At 41.5% G+C, this 19,867-nt stretch overlaps 1 protein-coding gene across 1 annotated transcript in view; it reads right to left on the reverse strand.

Moving 5' to 3' along the window:
* Nucleotides 1-19,867, reverse strand: part of LOC139204299 (transmembrane protein 132C) — a 106,944-nt gene that overhangs the window by 33,401 nt on the left and 53,676 nt on the right. The gene's annotated exons all lie outside the window — the stretch shown is intronic.

Consider the following 19,867-nt stretch of genomic DNA (forward strand, 5'->3'; position numbering starts at 1 on the left):
TCTCTGGTGCTCAGAGTTTAAATATAGCCTGGAGGTAGGAAAGGTCAGCTTTACACGGGAGTCGGAGGAGATGGGAAATGGCATGAGATCTGTTAGCCATGTCTTGCGTGTCAAATGGCGGGACTCAGGGCCAATAAATTTCATGCACGGTCTCTGTGGCACACCGGCACAAAACAGCATCTTGTAATTCGAGCATGGTGAGGTGGAGAGAGACAGAGAAGAGGAGAGATGACTAAATCCACGTGGTATTTTGCTTAGGGAGGGTGCATGTAGCATGTAGAAAATACTGTGAAGCATGAGGCAGAAATACTTTTACAGCCAAATGCAACATCAGGCAAACAAAAACATCAATATGAGAGGTAATACATGCTGTATGTGGGACATCTTGGAAAGACAACAAAGAAAATGTATAATATCCTAAATTATGAATAGGAGACTAAAAACAGTAAAACGATAAATAATAGAAAATGTTTTATCCACGGCTCTCAGATTCACATAAGTTTGGCACTATTTCCGCATCATTCTCGTATTATTCAGTTTCATTCTGAGGGAATGAAAAATTTGTCGCGCAGCAGAGCACAACAACCCAATTTTCACATCCAACAGAGGTGCACATCAATAATTAAGACGACCACCAAGTAACTTGTGTCACATTTCATAACAGTGTTCCAATCAGAGTGCAGAGCCACTGAAGGCGTGGTACGACATCATGGACTAACATGACCGTCCCACAATGCCTGCAGAGCGCTACAGCAATGAACCAGGTCTATTAGCAAAAGAAAAGTTAAAAGATGATGTGCTGAACGTCCAGAAATAAACCTGCAAGCGCTTCAGGTTCAGACAGGACCTGTGTCAGACAGCAGCCCAAATGGCCTACTTTTCTACGGCACAGGCACACTTCAGCTGCAGAAAGGTTGCTCTGGTAAACATCACATACTTTAGGTAGGCAACGAGACAGACAGGCAAAAGAATTAAGGTGACAGCACAGCAGAAAGATATGAGTCTACTGTACACACACAACCAAGTACAGGAAGTGAACTCCCACCTTCACAAAGTTAAAGAGCCTCCAGAAAAGACAGGGAAGTTGACTGTTATTAGCTTTTTTCCCCCTCAGAGATGTCAATTATTTCCCTACTTGCACGATCCAGTTGGCAGAGTTTAATAGCAGCTGGAAATGCTATGAATTTTACGAGGTTTTTATATTCCTTCCTACAATAAAAAAGCCAGCTAAATATTGAGGTTATAATAATGTACGGTGTAAGGTAAAAATAGAACTTATTTTAACATGCAGATATGCCGCTAATTTTGCATTTCTGTGACATCCAACTTCAAAAGATGACCTGGAAAGACGACAGCGATGCAACAATAACGAGGATGAGTGAAGGGAAAAGAGGGGAAGAAACGGGAGCACAGGAGCATTGGGATCAAGGACAAAAGCGAAGAGACGCAACCTACTGTTTCACTTGGGCCATTTTGTTTTTTCTTCTTTTCAATTGGTGGCATTCTAGCAGGGAAATGAATGGAAGCCATGGCAGAGTATGGAGAATGCATGCAGGTGTGTGTGTGATTTAAGTAGAAAATCGTGAAAGTACTCCATGGACATAGCTGTAAATACGTAATACCTTATAAATGTTCACGGTGAAAATGCTTTATTTATAGCATTTTTTTATGAAGACTCTTAAAAACCAAAGCTGCTGCTGGTTGTATATCTAGGTAGCCAGTAAGCTGTAAAGCAGATGGCAAAAAGAGAGAACAATAAACAGACATTTTGGGCTCTTTAGCTCACATTGAAAGCCTGGCAGCAGACTGAGTTTGATTGTCCGCTCTACTTGACCCCTATTGACACACGTCATAAAATGAAACCTGACAGAAACATCGGTGTCAGGGTGAATGTGACTCAGATGTTGAGTCAGAGGCATCAACCACATCCACCAGCATGCCATCCTGAGCCCACCTCCCCCCTCTCCAAGTCTGCTAATCACATGGCTCGCTGGGGGAAACTGTTCATTTCTCTGTCACTTCCAACATGGGGTCTAATTCAATTAGCGACAAAGGGCCTGTGGATGTGTGCCACACAGCTGGCCTCAGCCTGATAATTATCTGTAAACTAGCTGTGGTTTGACTAAATCTGAGGCAAGACAGACGACCGGAGGGCAGCCAAAGGCGATGGAGAGGGGCTCAGTAGATAACAGTCCCTAAAGTTGGAAGCAGCTGGCCCTCTGGCTTTGGAGGGCGCACTCGAGAGGAAATCAGACTTGACAAGGTGCTGCCCAAGACGGCTGACAACTGACTCACTGAGAATCGCAGGGCGATGGCTGAGAGGATGCTGTTTAGGCACATTCAGGATGGCCATTAATCAAGATGACACCAACAGATCTGTAGGTTGTGCAGTGACACACAATGAAGCATAAGTGAATAGCTTAGCACAGTAATGCATGTGTTTAAGATGCTTTTTATACATCAGAATGACAACGTAAAGCCACTGGTTGACATCAGTAAGAGCTTGAGTTTTTTTTAGACTTCTCCAAGATGTTACCATGAACCCTGTTTGCTTCCAATCACAATGTTTTGTGATTGGTTTCTGGCAACATTTATGGATAAACGATGACTCTGATGACCTTGCGTGTTTCTTGGCTGAGCTCAAATTGATCATGAGAGAGCGGCCTTGTCCCTTGTCCCGAGAAGTGCAGGACACAACTTAGGCTTTGTTTTTCCTGACTGTTCCCACCATATGGTCAGCTTTTTTTCACAAAGCTCTTGGCCGAGGGCATGAGAAGAGAAGAAATGATGGCACGCGATGCTGTGTCCCTAAAGACCCCGCGTCACATCTAGCACCACACAACGCAATGACTTGTCTAAATGGACAGCGACCTCTGAATGGGACCAGCCGTCCACCTACAGTGAACCCAGTGTCCAAAACATCTCTTACGGGTGCATGTTTGTCCTTCGAGCCGAACTTATCTCGCAATTATCAAATTGAATGACTCACAAAAAAATATCTAAATAAGGGACACTGTAGCACGGAAAATAGCCTGGCCTGTTTCAGTATCCCACAAACTAGAAATAGCCTTACTGTTGGATTTGTGTAGCCCAGCAAGTACCCACACCCCCATGCAAGCATAGAAATGGCTTTTTTCACACTTCCTGCAACGTTTCCCAAAGACTTGTCTCCCCTCTGTATTGGTCATGTCAATAAAGATCTTGTCTACAGGCCGTGGTATAAAAAGCCAAAAGGCAGATTGTATGTCTTTGACATGTGAGCAAATGTTGTTACATGCCTGTATGTGATAGGGAATAAACACCTTCATGTATATGTGAGGTATCTGTTATTATATGTGCAGCCTTTCCTGCAGTGTTCATTTTGGAGAGCTTGTTTTTGCTCTTTACACTCAAGTTGCCGTATCATGCTGTAATGTGAAATGACAAAAAGCTTTCAACCAGGCCTTTGTATACCATTTCAGCTATGTAACGGCTGATGCCAAAGCTCCTCAGCTTCAACATCATCTTTCAGTTATTAGGGTGCTCTTCCTCATCAGACCTCAGCTTCGTTGTAGTCAGGACCACATTCAGCACTGTCCTCTACCTCGGACACTGCCTCCTCTATTTCACATTCGCCCTCCTCATTATAATCAAATATGATCAAGAGCTTGTTGGGTGGTGAATCTTTTGCTCATGCTGACAACTGCAGATGCTGCCTCAGAATGACATTTCTGTGACCGCTCCTTCACAGACAAAATGTTCCTCGTCTTCAAGAAAGAAGTGGTTCCCGTAATAATACAGTATGAAGGTATTCAAAGTGACAGGTCAAAGTGTGTGTGTGTCTGTGTGTCTGTGCGTTTGTGTGTGTGTGAAAGAGAGTGGGAGGACGTGGGTGTGATCACATTTGCTGCGTGTCTCTCTACAGCTGCATTCAATTCAAGATGATTTCTTGGCATGACACATTATTTACAATATTGCTGCAAAATACAAATACGGGATACAATTATTTTGTTGTAATTATTGTTATCCATGATGGTTTGGTAACATTTCCTGTGTTTATCTCCTCATAATTACATAACGGATCAGATTTGATCCCTAAAAGCACCGGTGTCACTTTCTTCATGGGCATTTAAAAAGAGAAAATTATCAAAATATGTTGTATTGTAATATGTATTGTATTTAGTAGGCCACTGTTGGAGATGTAATGAGGATGTTTTGATCAGAAAAATATGAAAATATGTTTTACACAATTGACTAACACAATACAAGAGTGAAACAGCCATCTAATAATAATAATAATAATAATAATGCATTTTATTTATAATGCACTTTATATCTGACAGTACAGATCTCAAAGTGCTACAACGTTAAAAACAGATAAAACAACATAAAAGCAGGTAAAACGACATAGTGGAGCGGCAGATTGGAAGGCCTGGATAAAGGCTAAATGACGTGTAAACAGGTAGCTTTCAGGTTTACACAAATAATTTACCTGGGCATCATATTCTCAGCATCTTCCACAGGTCCTTTCAAAATGTGTTATCAGCAAATCCAAACTTCTGTTGTTCAACTTGTGCCTTCACTAATTACACAGTCTAAAAAGCCCTTTGCTTATCTTGATGGAGCATGTGAGAGAGCTATTGGATTTGGGCTGCAGGAAGGTTAAAGGACGATAGATTTAAATGTCAAAATGAATAAAAAGACACAAGACAAAGTTACTGAAGGAATTTCTTTTGTAGCTGATTTCTCTGGAGAAAGAGCTATAATTGAAAGAGCTCCTATTGTCACATTATCAAACTCACTGTGTCATTGTTTCACTCCTTGTTTAATCTCCCCCTGATGTGATAGGAGCTGTGTATCCATAGTCTCACCCAGTGGGGGTTAGAGAATAAGAGAGAGATAGGCAGAGAGCCTTTGTGGGATAAGGGTCCGATCTCTTCATTCTTCAACTTGTAGATCAAGCATTCCTAGACCTCTTTAATGTGTTTGTATTACTGCAACATCATAGCAGCTGAGTGATGTGACCCCACGTCACAGCAAAACATTTAAAGCCAAGGCCAGACTTTGTTTTCTGACTATGTTATAGATATGAAATACAGAGCAAGATGTGGAGCACATACCATGAAGGGCCATAACAAACCTCAGCAGGGCAGCACATAACTCTGCTGATTCACTGAGAGATGTTGAATGGAAACAGAATGGCAGATGAAGATGCATAATGCAAGCTGGTGGAACCAGAAGAGATGCGGTCCACGGCAGTGTGAGGCAGCTGTGTGTGTGTGTGTGTGTGTGTGTGTGAAGGGGGTCTCATGCAAACTCTAAACTACTTGTAGAGGGAAAAAAATAATCAAATTTATGGCTTCAGTGGTGCTCGAAAACAGCACCCTGAAACTCTGCTGTTCTCATGCTCCGTCACCTAGAACAGCAATAAACCAGTCAGCACAATGAAGCCAGGACACACACACATGCACACACAAATAGGTTTGCATATGTGTATGAGCATACACAGCATATACTGTACACTGGACCATCCATGCATGAGTGTGTGCCTGCACACTCACTCTCACAAACACTGCAGACCTAATCACTCAGGCAAGATGTGGTTTTTGGAATCTAATGGAAACATCAATATGCAACAAACTGTCTTGACTATAAAACATATTGGCCGGTACATGTGTTTACATCCTTCTACTGCATGCAAAAGGTACATGATGTCAAATGCACAATGCAGCGTATCAGTTTGGTAAATCAAACATTTATATGCAAATGTGTCAACAAGCTATGAAAAATCACAAGTACATCGTTACCTTTTGCTGCAAAACAGTAGCAGTTCTTAAAACTTAAGAATTTGGACAGTAATCATTGACTGTACACTCCATCTTAGGTTGTTAGGTTGTTTATATTTTCCAAAATGTAACTGACCTCAATGGTAGCTACTGACCAGACTGTAACTAAGCCAGCAGAGTGAAACAGAGTGATGCTTTGTCTACTGAATACATCACAATAACTATAGAATGAAGGTGAATGGGAAGGTTGATGACTTCAACATCAACATTCAGAAGCTGAGCAGCATTTTTTTTCCCAGAGAACGTTCCCTGCACCTTCCATTTATGTTAAATTGGCCCAGAGACACACAAAGCCTATATTTTCTGGCATGTTTTCTGGCATGTCTGCTTTCCATGAAAAATCAAACACAAATTTAACTCTGAAACGTACAACAATACTGGATTGCTGCAAAGTTAGCGCCAAAATTACCTTCTCAAAAACGGTATACCTTGTTGCCAGGTAATGACTTTTAAGAAACTCAAAAGACTACTGCACTAACTTAACCAGCTAGCATCTGTTAGACAACCCACAGAGTAAGCTTTACTCAACAAAGTGTGACAGAGCAAGAGACAAAAACACGCACCTGATGGCTTTTAGGGTCGTCCTGTAACTTTAACAGTGACTTCAAGCTCAAATATATTCCAGTCAGTGTCAGTAGAGCAGTTCAATTTTAATTTTGTTAATCTTGTGTAATTTATTTCAAGGATTTTATTTGAAGACGTTTGCAGACATCGGAGGCTTCATTTGAATACCTCCAATTAAAGCTTCAAATGTTTTTTAAAAAAAAAAGACTTTCAGTACAGCCCTTACAATAATAGCATGTGAAAAGGAAGAGTTAATGTTAATAAGACTATTATTCAAAAGATTTTGACAGAACAGTCAAGGTCATCAGAATGACTGGCTGTTTTAAGTCCATCTGAAATGTGCTGTGGGTGAATCTTAGTTCTCAGCCTGAGGGAAGGCCATTAGAAGTGAATTCTCCAGGGCCAATTCCAACAAGCCTCCACCTCAGAGGTCACAGCCTCTTTTTGGGCCTGATTTCTGAGAGAGGACTCCAATGATCACAGCAAGAAGCCAGACCTGAAACCCTGAGACACATTTTCGTGGTCCTCTGATTAGCTGCTCTGCAATCAAAGCAAATCACTCAGAGCCTGAATATACTAGAGTCATGGATGCATTTAAAGGGCAAAATGTTGATGCAGACAACACTGAAAACTATTCAGCATAGATTTGAAAAGCAACACTGCACTAACACTGCATATGGACTGTTAGTATTATTATTATTATCGTTTTTATTATTACTATTATTATTATTAATCGGACAATTACCCAAGAGTAGAGGTAAAGAGCTGCACAGAAGAAATGCTAAACTTCAGTACAAAGCCAGGCATGGCAAGTCCATTAGTATCTTTATATTCCAAATAACTTTTACTAGTACGTTTCTGTAGAAGTGTACAAAGCTAGATGACGGAATGGGAAGGGGAAAAGCCAAAGGGCGGGAAGTGGGGGTTGCATAGTTGGGAGGGAGCAAGGAAAAGAAACCTCAGGCGTCCATACCCAGCGGACCTTTTCAATTCAGCCTTGTCCAGAACAGAGAGAGAGAGATAGTGACAGGAAGAGTAAAAGGTGTAAACTCCCCCTGAAACACTGTCAGATAAAGGGAAGACGGGAATGAGAATAATAGTGATAAATGTCAGCAAGGTGTAGCTGCCTCCGTGGCTTTGGAGGTTCGTGGTTATGCAGAGATATCTCGTATGTAGTGGCCACAAGAGAGTTAGTGCCAGATAGAAGGGAGAGAAATCGTGAAAGAATACAGACAATTTGAGATAATCCAAGAGTGGGAGAGACTGGAGTCATGTGATGATTTAGAAACATGGGCAATTCTGACAGACGGTGAAAAGATAACATTTCTTTCAGTGCATTTATGTGAGCCATGGTAGCAGATGAAAATTACAAGTTTATTGAGCTCTGTTGGTGCACAAACTGACTGAAAGAATCCTGTTCACAGCAATAGACGGCTTTTAACTGGTTTAAAGTTTGCTGTAGTTAAAAACACGTCAATATAAAATTTCATTCTAGGTTAGACACAAAGCAAGAAAGAAAAAAAAACAGACCAAAGTCGAAGCACTTTTTTCCCCTTTCACCAGAAAGCAACGACACATTCCTGCAGCCTCTGAGTGCTCTTCCCAACCTCTCAAGGATGTGAGCTATAAGGATCCGTCTGTACAAAGTGCTTGGTGACGGGCGCCCGCTGCCACCAGCACCCAACATTAAGATGTCAGTATGACATTCAAAATGACGCCAATTTTACATTTGATTAAACTTTAATAGCGAGCTACCTCTGTATGTATGGGCTTGTGTTGGCCATATTGGGCATATATAAATGCCAGTGTTTGTGTGAACGTGGCTCCATGTGTATGTGCAGGATTCCTGTATATCAAACATGTCACAATGTTTCCTCCATGAAGGCGAGAGTGAAAGACTGTTAATACAATCAAGCGAGGCAGAGAATCCCTCATGTTGCTATAATATCCTCCAAGATACTAAACCAATACCTTTGATTTATGGTGTGTCGACTGACATTCATTTACACACCTCTAAACTGGCAGAACAAAAACACAGGAAATACTAAACTGGGCTGCTAAAAGAAGCTCTCTGTTTTACAGGTTGTGTTGGGGATGAAAAAACATGGATTCTGGTAACGGTCTTTTAGAATTATTTATGCTTACTACAGGAAGCATAAATCCTTTAACACGTCTCTGTTTTGGCCCACAATTTTTCTTGACTACATTCCACACTGCTAGAAAATAATCTCCCGAGTTTGTCCAGTACACTGTGCATTGCAGCCACTGATGTGAAACAGCAATACAGAACAGAAGAAAGCGTTGTTGTGAGGTAAAGCAGAGCACTTATCTTTAAGTACTTTGCCATACATGCTTCAAAATCTTATCCTGGAAGTTAAACTCACCATTATATCCAACTACTGAAACATATCCCTACAAATGAAAGCGTTAAAAGAAAGCACCACCACTTTAGCATTGCACTCTTATAACATTGTGAGACTCGTGTAGAACCGTTTAAAAATAACCGTATCATAATTGATGCAGCAGAACCAGAGACATCACCTTTTTTATTCCTCACGTCATTCTCTTTTGTCAAAACCTGGCACCTACGTTACTAGCGACAGCTCTGAGATTTGGGTGTGTTCTTCTGGTAGTGCGTAATGTAGCGTCAAACTCCACAACCCTAGATTTTGTTTTTCATTTTCAAACTTGTGGTCTTCAGTCGAAGCTGACTCGAGTGATGTCACTTGAGGCAATTTATCAGATTTTTCCCCCTAGAGCCACAAAAAGGCTTCATTTGACTTTTTTATACATATGCAGAAGTCCGGCAAAGAGACTTTGATGTGTAAAATCAATGGAGTTTGCCTTTTTCTGAATCACTGTTTTGATGGTGGAAAATAACAGTGGTACATAGTACATTTACCAAAGTGCAGTTTTCAAGTATTGGAGTTTTATTTCCAATTTCTGCCTCATGTCTGTCCGTCCTGGGAGAGCGGCTCCTACTCTGTTGCTCTTCCTGAGGTTTCTTCCACTTTCTCCCTAGTAAAAAGGTTTATTTGGGGGGAGTTTTTCCTTATCCAAAACCACAGATTGTAAAGCCCCCTAAGGCAAACTGTGATCTGTGATTTTGGGCTATATAAGAAGAAAGTGACATGACTTGACTTTTTGTACTGGCACGCAACTGCATACTTAATTACTACTGACTTAATAGATTAAAACATATGATCGAGTAAAGTGCCCAACAATAGACGAAGTTGTTACATTTAGCTCCTTTGACCAACTACAACAGTGAAATAATATAATCGTATAAGTGCTATAATTATATATGAATCAATTATAATAATCCAGTCATGATATAATGATATAACACGTCATGTTTAGCACCCTTTGAGAATATTTTGCTGATAATACTTACAAACCAAGTGAACACAGTAAAATCCATTGTGTCCACTGAGGGTTTGGGGTCGTTTATTGTCTCCTACTTTCACAATTTTGTAAGTAAGACATAAATGCTTAAAAAAGGTGTTCTATGCAGCAACCCTGACAAGTCTAGCTTTCAGGAAGCTGACCATCAGCCCCAATGTTCTCATTCAGTTCCCCCATGTCTCTGCACTCATTACCTGCCAAAGACCAAATTCCTAAGAAAAGAAAGAAAAGTGAAAATAAAGCTGTAGGACACAGTGAGACACTGGCACTATACTTTCAAAAAAGGTGTTTTACATCTTACTGCTTTGTTCTTCCCAATAGGCAAGCAAGACATTCTGAAAATGTAATTTCCATTTATCTTACTCCCCAGGAGCTTATAAAAAAGATCAGCCTGTTACATTTCAAATAACCTACAGTGCCTGAATTAAAACCCACTTTTAATAAGCATCCGATTCCCTTTAATTTAATCATTTATTCTTTACCCTTTCTAACGCTCGCACAGAAAAAAGGGCTGAGTACTATTAATTATACGATTATAATGAACCATGGGCGGAAACCGAGGGCTTCTGGCTTCTGTGCATCAAACCCAATAAGGGGATCAAATTTCCGATTAGCTTAACAGTGTTCTGCAGCATTCATCAGCTAAAATATTCAACTCCCACACACACTAACTCGCTGCTCTCTCCTGCTCCTCTACTGGTCTAAGTCATGTAAACTGTCAAACACATGATTAAATGCGGAAAAAGGGGAATTGGACACAGAAGAGTTTTTGCCACCATGTCGTCCGATCAGTTGCTGTCACTTCAATAAAAAATGTTTATTTGACAGGTTGGTCAGCCTCTGTAAAGAGACACACATTCTTTATCAGTGCAATAATACTCTGAGAATGTATGACTCTATATCTCCAGACAGTCAAGCTGGTTTAAAGTCAATTTGTCTGGGAGGGATAAAGAGGGGAAGGGCATTGGATGTAAAAGGTAAAGGAGTGTCAGGAGGAAAATATTCCATTATTACATTTGTTTCTTAAACTTGGTCCAGATTGCCTTGAGGGAGAATAGGGCACACAGTCTGTTAGCCCGAGCTCAAACTGTGGCATATCAATTCCCAGACAACAAAATCTCATCTTGGAGTTAATGAAATGCACCATGCCAACAATTGTCTAATCAAAACTAAATGCTTTTCTGCAGTGCAACATCATTAGAGTCCATCAGCTGAAGTAGGCTCCATGGTGTAATGGATCCCTAATGATGGTAGTTATCATCACCACTGACCTCAGACCTTTGTGCATAAGACATCATTTCCCAGTCAGCTGCACTCTATATCTGTCTCATTCACAGTAAAGCTTTTTAAATAGCAAATTGCAATATAATAAATTGCTACTTGTCCCGACAGTTACACTCAATTTTCCCCACATCAGAGCACTCATCTCAAGGCTGGATAACAGACATTAAGCACTGGGAACGGCCACTAAAGCTGCTGATAACTCATCCACACACACACTAGGGGGCAGCAGACACTGAGCCCTGGGGTGCTGATGCAAATGTTTGTGCAGATAAACTGCCTCCCCGTCTACACGCTCCCCCTGGTTTATCTGCGGGTGACATCATGTGACCGTGCGGGCCAGCCCTTCCACCTGCAGGTGCGGTGACACTAGCAGTGCCTGTCCTCATCAGTAAAAGTCATTAAAGACCCGCAAAACCCTCGGTCCTTTCAGCTCTGGCGCCGTTGGCATGGCAACAGAACCTGGACAACACACAAGAGTCATTGACCAGAGGGGCCCAGACTATCAGATCAATGGTACTCTATTGTAAACTGGGCTTTACTCCCCTCCTGGATGTGCAAGGTTAAGCTCCAACTCTGTGAGACACAAGAAAGGGTGGAAGAGTCAGGGAAAGGATCAGCTCAATATTACAGCATGTGTTCTGCAAACAGGTCAGTGGTGAATAAGGACAGCAGAGCCAAATGCGCCAGTATCTTATGAAAAAGTGGTGCACAGATCGAAATGAGGGAGTTTAACCTCCTGAAAGTACAGCAGGGACCTTTTGAAATGTGGTAAAAATGATGCTACTGTAGGTCACGTGTTAACTACCCCACGTACACTGTCACATACACAACTTACAGTTCTGCTGTTCCACATAAACATACTGCATGTGTAAACAGAGCTGCTTTGTTTGTGATAATTACAGTGTTGGCGAGGCAGCGATAGAGAGGCTGTGTGGGCATGATTGCCTCGTACCTCAGTCTTAATGCAGTGTCCCACGGGTCAGACGGGTGAGGAGCTGTGAGGGAGAGTCCACTCCTGCACAGCTCCCACCTTCCTAGGAGACCCTAAAAGATTCACTTTAACTGGGAAACTCACAATAAATGTGTGTGACACCCACATGCAGGCAAAAATCAGCCTTCCTTTATATCATATATCGCATCTGTGATTAAGACTTCCAAACGTGTTGAGAGTATCCAAATACATTTTCTTTCCAAGAATGTTTAGATTTCACTGCTAATATATCACTGATTATGCAAATGATTGATTCTGCGTTCTGGCTATCAAAGAATAAAAGTCCAACGCATCAGCAGCCCATCAAAAGGCTGCCCAGTATTCACAAATGGTCAATTTGCATCCACTTTGAGTTATGTACTGATGATCTGATAGCTCATCTACTGTAACACAGTAATTAACACAGATTCTTTGATTACTTATTGGATTCATCTTGAATTAAAAATGATAACGTACATTAAACCGAGAGGATGAGTAGCAGCACAGATTGTAGATTGAGAGGTTTAACCTTGCATGCTACAGGTTTTGAGGGCACTTGACTCCTCCCAATCTGCGTCAGAAATCATGTTACAAACAGACATTTTAATGCTTGTCTTATCTGTAAATGCATTTGAAATTCCATTGTACACGAGCGTTAGTGCTGCATGCTGATACAATGACGGTCACAGGCCAATTAGCAGTAAGTTCAGTTAACGTTCTGTATTCATAAATCTCCTGAGCAGCTATCATGGGCTCTAGGAACTGAACCCAAAGACCCTAATGGCCATTTTTAAAATACACGAGTAGCATTTTATAGTCTCAAAGCGCTCTATCAGCACCTCCTCACAGAATACACCCTACTCCCAATCAGAGTGCATTTTGGTATTAAGCAAAATCTAGCCACCTCTTCTGTACCACTTAATGAGCTCAGTGCTAAATTACTACCAGAGCAATTACACACACACACACACACACACACCAGCCCTACTGTATACTCCTGCATCCACTGCAAACACATCAACAGCATAAATCCAGAGAGGCCATTCCATGAATCAAACTGCCTATTTGTTGAAATCTGATCATGTTTATATCAAAAAAAAATCTTAGCAGCGCATATAATATACATATCAGTAGGCTTACGGCAGCAGGATTTCTGATTGATCAGCAGTTCGGGAGTGTGATGTGAATGGTCGTCTTGGCAGAGCAGAAATTATAAAGCATTTTGTAACGGAAAAACTGCCCCCACACACCCAGTGTGCAGAAATGAGACATTGATCCATAATTGGAAGCACTCAGTCATGAAATCTAAAGACTAATTAAAGAAAGAGAGTTTAATGGCAGCCATTTACATATTCAGCTCAGTGATTCAATGCTGCTGGCCGACTTGCAGCCTATGAGAGATGAAGGGTTGATCCAGAGGCTGTGAAGAGCTGAAGTTAGATCACACAATGATAAACTAACGACAAGTGTCTGACTGCATCGGAGTGAGCCACTCACACAATATGACTAAGATGCTATCATGGCTTGACCGTCACTGACGCATACGCAGAGAAAAACATACAGCTCTGCATCAAGGCCGTCCGACGATGGTTAGTCAAGAATATCATCCTGGCAAAAAGTGCAGGGAAGGTGGTGACGTTATCGCTTAACTGTGAAGCTCCTGTGGATGCCTTTTCAGTGCGACTTCCACGAGCCAATGACAGCTTTTGACGCTTCACTATCACCTGGGGTTGAAATTCGATTCACTCCAACACACATGGATCTGCTCGAGTGTGTAAATGTGCATGTCCGCCCATGTATCTGGGCCAAGTGTTTACGTGTGAGGGTTCAAGGTGGAAGAGGTGACATATACGAATTGTGGCATCTCATCTGGAGGCATGAACATGTCCACTGGTCCTGCTGTGATGTGGCGCTCGGGGTCCAGATTCTGATACCTCTGTGGGCCGCTGAGGTGTACACACCGCCTGATTACATGTCAGGGCTGGTATGTCCTGCTAAACAGGGACTAGGCTGCAGGGACCTACAGTGGCATCCTATACTTTTCCCTGCATGTTATCAGTTTCAACCTATTGATAGGTAGCTGGGGATGATAACAGAGGACAGCAAACGATTGCTTGTCAGTGTTTGCATGCACAGGTGCTGTAGTTCAGACAAGAGGATGCGACTCGTACCCTTTCTGTTTGTCTTCTGGTTGATTGAATCTAAAGCAGAGCTGCACGCTTGTGCCCCGCGTGCTGAGTTCTTCAACATCCCATCCCATTTTGTGCATGTGCAACCCCATTCTTGTATTTTACTCTCCAAATACTGATTCTATACCTTTCTCAACAGCCCAGGGCCTGTTTTAATAGGCTCATTTGAATATTTCTGTGGTGTAGGTTAGAGAAATGAGACAGCGTTGGTGCCAGACCAGGCATTTCTTTCAGTAGAATGGGCTTTGGTATGAAAGCCAATCATCTTGAAGGCCAAGCTGAACGGAGGTTAATTGGAGCCAACTATAGGCCAAGGTCTCTTTTGCCTATTCAGTTAAATAAATCTGTTGGGAAGGAGCTTTTGAGAGAAATTTGAATGGCAATTTTAAAGACAAGTGGAGATTGCTCGCACTGCTCAGTTGTTCGTCAGGAAGAGTGCTGAAGGAGGGAAACCTCATTGCAATGCAATCCAAACTGAGTACTTGTTCAATAGACACAATGGAGATGTAATTAGAAGAGAAACAATCAGTATGTTGTGAGAGTGCCTGGAAATTGCATGTTTATATCTCAACGCATTTTACCCCCCTGACTGAGTGGCACCTGCAGCGAGCACAGCGGCAATTTTGATCAAACCGTCTGCTCAGAAAACATAGGGAAATGTGTGTGGAGGGTATGGTTATACATTTATGTATGGGAGGAGAGCATGGGAAACTTACACTATGCTGTGCTTATTCTTGGCTTTTGTTTCCTTCAGAGGCAACCAAAAACACCTGATCTTCCTGTTCACAGGGGGAGGAAATGGCTCTGTCCCAGCCAATTGTGTAGTTAGCAAGACCACTGTTTGCTAAAGAACATATTCACTGACTGGTATTTAAGGGAAGAGGTACAGGGAATAAGTTGTAACAAATTGGAGGGACCAAGGCAGTACTTCACATTGAAAAACAAACAAATATGTGACTATTTTACAGCCCACGTAGCTCGGATGTACACTGTAATCGGGGAGTTTTCTTCCATGTTACATGTTTTTGCGCTGATAGCAGGGTACTGTCAGCAAAAGATAACAGCCATTGCCTCAGATGAAATCACATGCTTTTCAAAGAAAGTTGCTAAAAATAGAGAGGAAATTGATCTATGATTTGTGAATCATGAATGGCTCGCTGTCCTATTCTATTTTGTCAGTGCCAATGAAATTTGTGTTTGAGTATAATGTATGCAGTGGTGATATGTTGGCTGCTTTCTTGCGTATGATAGGATGTGATTTTGTTTTCACAATCTATATTCTTTCTTGTCAGGTTTTTAAGTTTGACCCATTTTATGTCCGTCTGAAAGTTAACACCAAATGCAAAGCAAACCTTGTAGGTATGATTCATGTGCAACAGTACTGGCCTAAAAAAAGCAGCACATTTACTCGTAGCATTTTAAAAAGGCAGTTTTACTGTAAGTAAAAAAAAAAAAAAAAAGCTCTGGTAATGCAACACTCCAAACACTGGTGGCCACCATCTAATCCTCTGGGGGATTAACCTCTAAGAGCAGGATATTCACTCATAAACCTTTATAAATCTGAAACACATGAACTCTCTGGGACACATGCAAACCTCAATCTGTCTCTCTTCGCTACATACTCTATCGACCACAAACAAATTCGGTACAGCGTGGCCGGAATTGAGTGACTATAAGCCAGTGTGTCCAAAGGCTCCCTGTGTCTCTGACAGACTATTTAGGTCACCGTGTGAAACCAATGTGGTGTATGAAGTTTAAACTTTGACAATGGTTACCTCCATGGTTACTTGGTGTAGATGTATACCGCGTAGATCAGATCTTCCCCATTAAGTGTTATTACTGTCTAGATTGAACTGGGAAAAAGTGCAATGAAACACACTAGGACATTATTTCCCCATATTGTTTCCTTGGCAATGGAACAGGGGAGCAGCTTGAACAGTCAGATGTAATCTGGGCTGACTGCTGTAATCAGCTGGCTTTCCTGGGGTGACACAGAATACGCCACATCTCTGCTCCGGTCCTGATAAAAGAGACCAAGCCATATCTATTCTATTAAATACAATTTGAATGTTCTATTCTCATCAGCCTTACAATGCAGCACAGAATAACATCCCCAGCGTTCACTCCATCTTAATGAAAAAAGAGCCTCCGTAAAAAGCTGTCACATGTCCGGGCTGTCACACATGAGCATTGATCTCAAGTCACTGCTATTATTAAGAGATGAACAAGAAAATAGAGCATTGTAGACAGTTGTGTATTGGTAAATACTGCCAATGAGTCTCCAGTGAGAGTGTCTTACGGTAAATGGAGGCCAGTGGGAATAGGGCTGATTCATTATTAAGGATGTTAGCATTAAGACTGTCAAGTTAACATTCCTGTTTGCCCCTAATGTAATTGGGCCATTTCATTTCAGCCTTGATTTATGCAGCATTAAACAGCATTAAAGCCTACGGCGTGTGGCTCGCTCTCAGGGCTGCAGCATCTCTAAAAAAAAAAACTGTATTCATGCAAAAATTAAGAAGGTTTAGCATCTAATTTCAAATCAGGTTTGATTTAGCACTGACCTGTTCATGTACGGTACTGATTGTGAGAAGAATTTAATTCATCTTTCTTTAAAATCACCAAGTCATTTTTACTTTAACTAGACTTTTTCCCATCTCTGGAGCAAAGTGCACAGGCAAAAAGTCTCCGAGACCCTAAGATATCAGAGAAAGAATGATATATCCGTGGCATCCATTTTTTCTGGGGCCTGGAGGACAGAAAGAGCTATTCTGGGTCATTTGTTTCATTGCCGGTTTGCAGTAAATGTCACAAACGATAAATAATTATGTTCTTAAAGGTTCTCTAGACTTTGAAATTGAGATGAATTGCCAGGTCGCTGCCAAATCTCACCCGTTATTACATAGCTGTATGATTTCTTTCCCACTGGGATCCTAACTATCCACATTGATGAGATTTACAAGCCTGCTTTAGAGGAAAACTCATGTATCTTTATGGCGAAATTAATGTACGTTGAATTTAATTATATTAACATGAACTCCATGCAGATTTGATTCAGACAATGTAAAACAAGCCATGATGAGGCTGTTTGAAGTTTTGATAATTAAAAAAGATATTAATATATTATATATATCCTCCCTACTCACCCCCCCTCCCTTTCCCACTTGGACCGGCTCGCTCGTGGAGTGGCTCTAATAATTGGACTGCCTGCTGTCCCTCTGCTGGGTGTGGTGCGGGGGATTAATGAAGTGGTGGCTCAGAAGGGAGATCCATCTGCACCCAGACAGTCTTAATGAACTACCAAGGCCCAGGCATGGCACTTTTACTGGGCCCTCCACTTATGGCTTATGACATGCTGAGGAGGCAGGACTGCTTTTGTTTTGAATGGGCTCGCCTTTAATGGTGACAAAGTGAACTTTTCAATCTACCAAAGTGCACTTCAGCCAATGCCATGTGTACTCTACATAGCAATTTTGTCCCTTTCTATGTGGATTCATTTTGATTTTTTCGATGTACTACAGCACCATCACTGGGGATGTGTCAAAGGAAAGGGTGCCATGTCCCCTTCAAAATATGATGGAAGGTTATAAAATATTTTGCATATATATGGGTTGTAAATGCACAGTTAAGACGCATGGCTGTCACCTTCCATCATGCAGGCTCACACAAAAAATAGGAAGTCAGGAGTACATAAAAGGAGAACCATGCTACACTACACTACATCAATTATTCAGTAAGCATTTACAGGGTGACAAATTACAAACAGCATACAACAAAATACAAATAAATAGAGAAATGGAACTAATTGTTTGCTAAGACCAGCCCCTTAGCTACTGCTGCACGGCACATTTGAAATTTGAAATTATAAAAGTGGAAGATTCACTGGTGGAAATCTGCAGTAGGAATTCTATGAGCAAGCGTTTTGTTCAAAAGCCTTTCTTGCTCAGTCTGATTTGGCAGCAAATGACAGCAGGTTTAAGGTGTGTGTGTGATCCAACATGCAATCCACCTGCAGCAGATCTGGCTTTTCATTAAAACATTATATATCAAAATCCTGGACAGCTATTAAGTTATTATTGCATGTTCAGTAGCTTTCTTTCATTAACTTGAAAAGAGCTGACATCAGCTGCTTGATGGCATTTCCTTCAGGGTCAGTTCGGCTCTGTTCCTCTCAGTCAAAATCCCAACCTGTCTTTACACTGTAGCACCCCTTGATGAAAAACTGTCACCTCAGTATTGCTTTTATTAGGCTGAATGCTGCCAGTCAGGGAAAGTGTGTAGGTTTGCATTAGGAAAACTCAATGTCTTCAGGGCTGAGAAACAGATTCAAACTATGTCATTCCCCTGACAAGAACGTTCTGTTTGATGAACATTTGCAAAAAACATTGTTGATAACTACTGGCAAAACAGATTGCATGCCAATTTAAAGGTTACATGTTAGAGTTGGCAAGTGCAAAATGGCAAATCTATTTTATTTATTTATTTCTTAAATGGGTATTAACAACGAGTCGGGTGTGGTTGGAGCATCAGCTGTAAAAGGGAAGAGAGAAGTGGCTCAGCTGGCCTGGTTGAGCAGCTTCAAGTGACTGAATGAACCTGCACACATAGAACACCTGACCCATCAGTAACACTGTGCTCTCATGCTTAAAGTGTGGCTGGGCACCCATTAGGGGATACACACACACACACACACACACACACACATACACAGGTTTCAATTAGCAGTCCCACAGACATCATTCAATGACACTTAAGTCCAATCCGAGGTCCAGTGGCACTGCCAATGATCCATTTGTTCCACTGCTGACAGTCCGAGCTCCGATTCCAGTTATCAGTGTGTGTTTGTGTGTGTGCGTGTGTGTGTGCGTGTGTGTTTTGTGTGTCAAGATGAAAATCCAACCTCACTGCAATCATGAGAGCAGTTACTGATGACTTATATGTTTGCCGGTATCATTAGCTCTCTTACAGCTGCTCACCCTGAACGTGCTGAGTCGTCGATCCCTTCCATCCATAGACAGTTTGCTTTATGTGCAAGCCATGCAATTACTGTCCCAACTGACTGTCTCATTTTAAAACTATGTATATTTAGGTATATATAGTTTTTAAACATTATGGAAAACTTGAGAATATTGAATGTAAGTCTGATAGCCAGACCATACCTGATCCTACCATGTACACTAATAAACGGTTCTCTGTAATATGTTTTGGAGGAAACAAAATTCAGTTCAGATTATGTTCCCTCTATAGATATATAGATATATCTAAATATCAGACATGTAGCAGTACTGGAAGGTTTTACCTCACCATCATACCCACTAACAATTTAGCTTCAGACAAAGAAAGCTTTTCTATATATCTCAGCATCTCAGACTAATAGAAATGTGCGTCTCCCCTACCCCCAATCCCCCTCACAATCGCTCCGTGGCCAGGTCTCTCATTCATTGTTGTTCATTCTGTTCGCCACAGCTGACTGAGAACTTCTCTTAGCTTTTGTGCTACTGATTCAGCTCACTTGGCTGAGTCTGTCGCCGAGCAGCAGCTCTTACTTGGTTTATCTGTGCTACAGGTTCACTCAATGAACAATTCAGAGATTAGCGTGCACTAACCTGCATGAGCAAGCTTGGATTACA

Source organism: Pempheris klunzingeri, chromosome 7 (genome assembly GCF_042242105.1).
Source record: "Pempheris klunzingeri isolate RE-2024b chromosome 7, fPemKlu1.hap1, whole genome shotgun sequence".
Lineage (NCBI taxonomy): Eukaryota > Metazoa > Chordata > Actinopteri > Acropomatiformes > Pempheridae > Pempheris > Pempheris klunzingeri.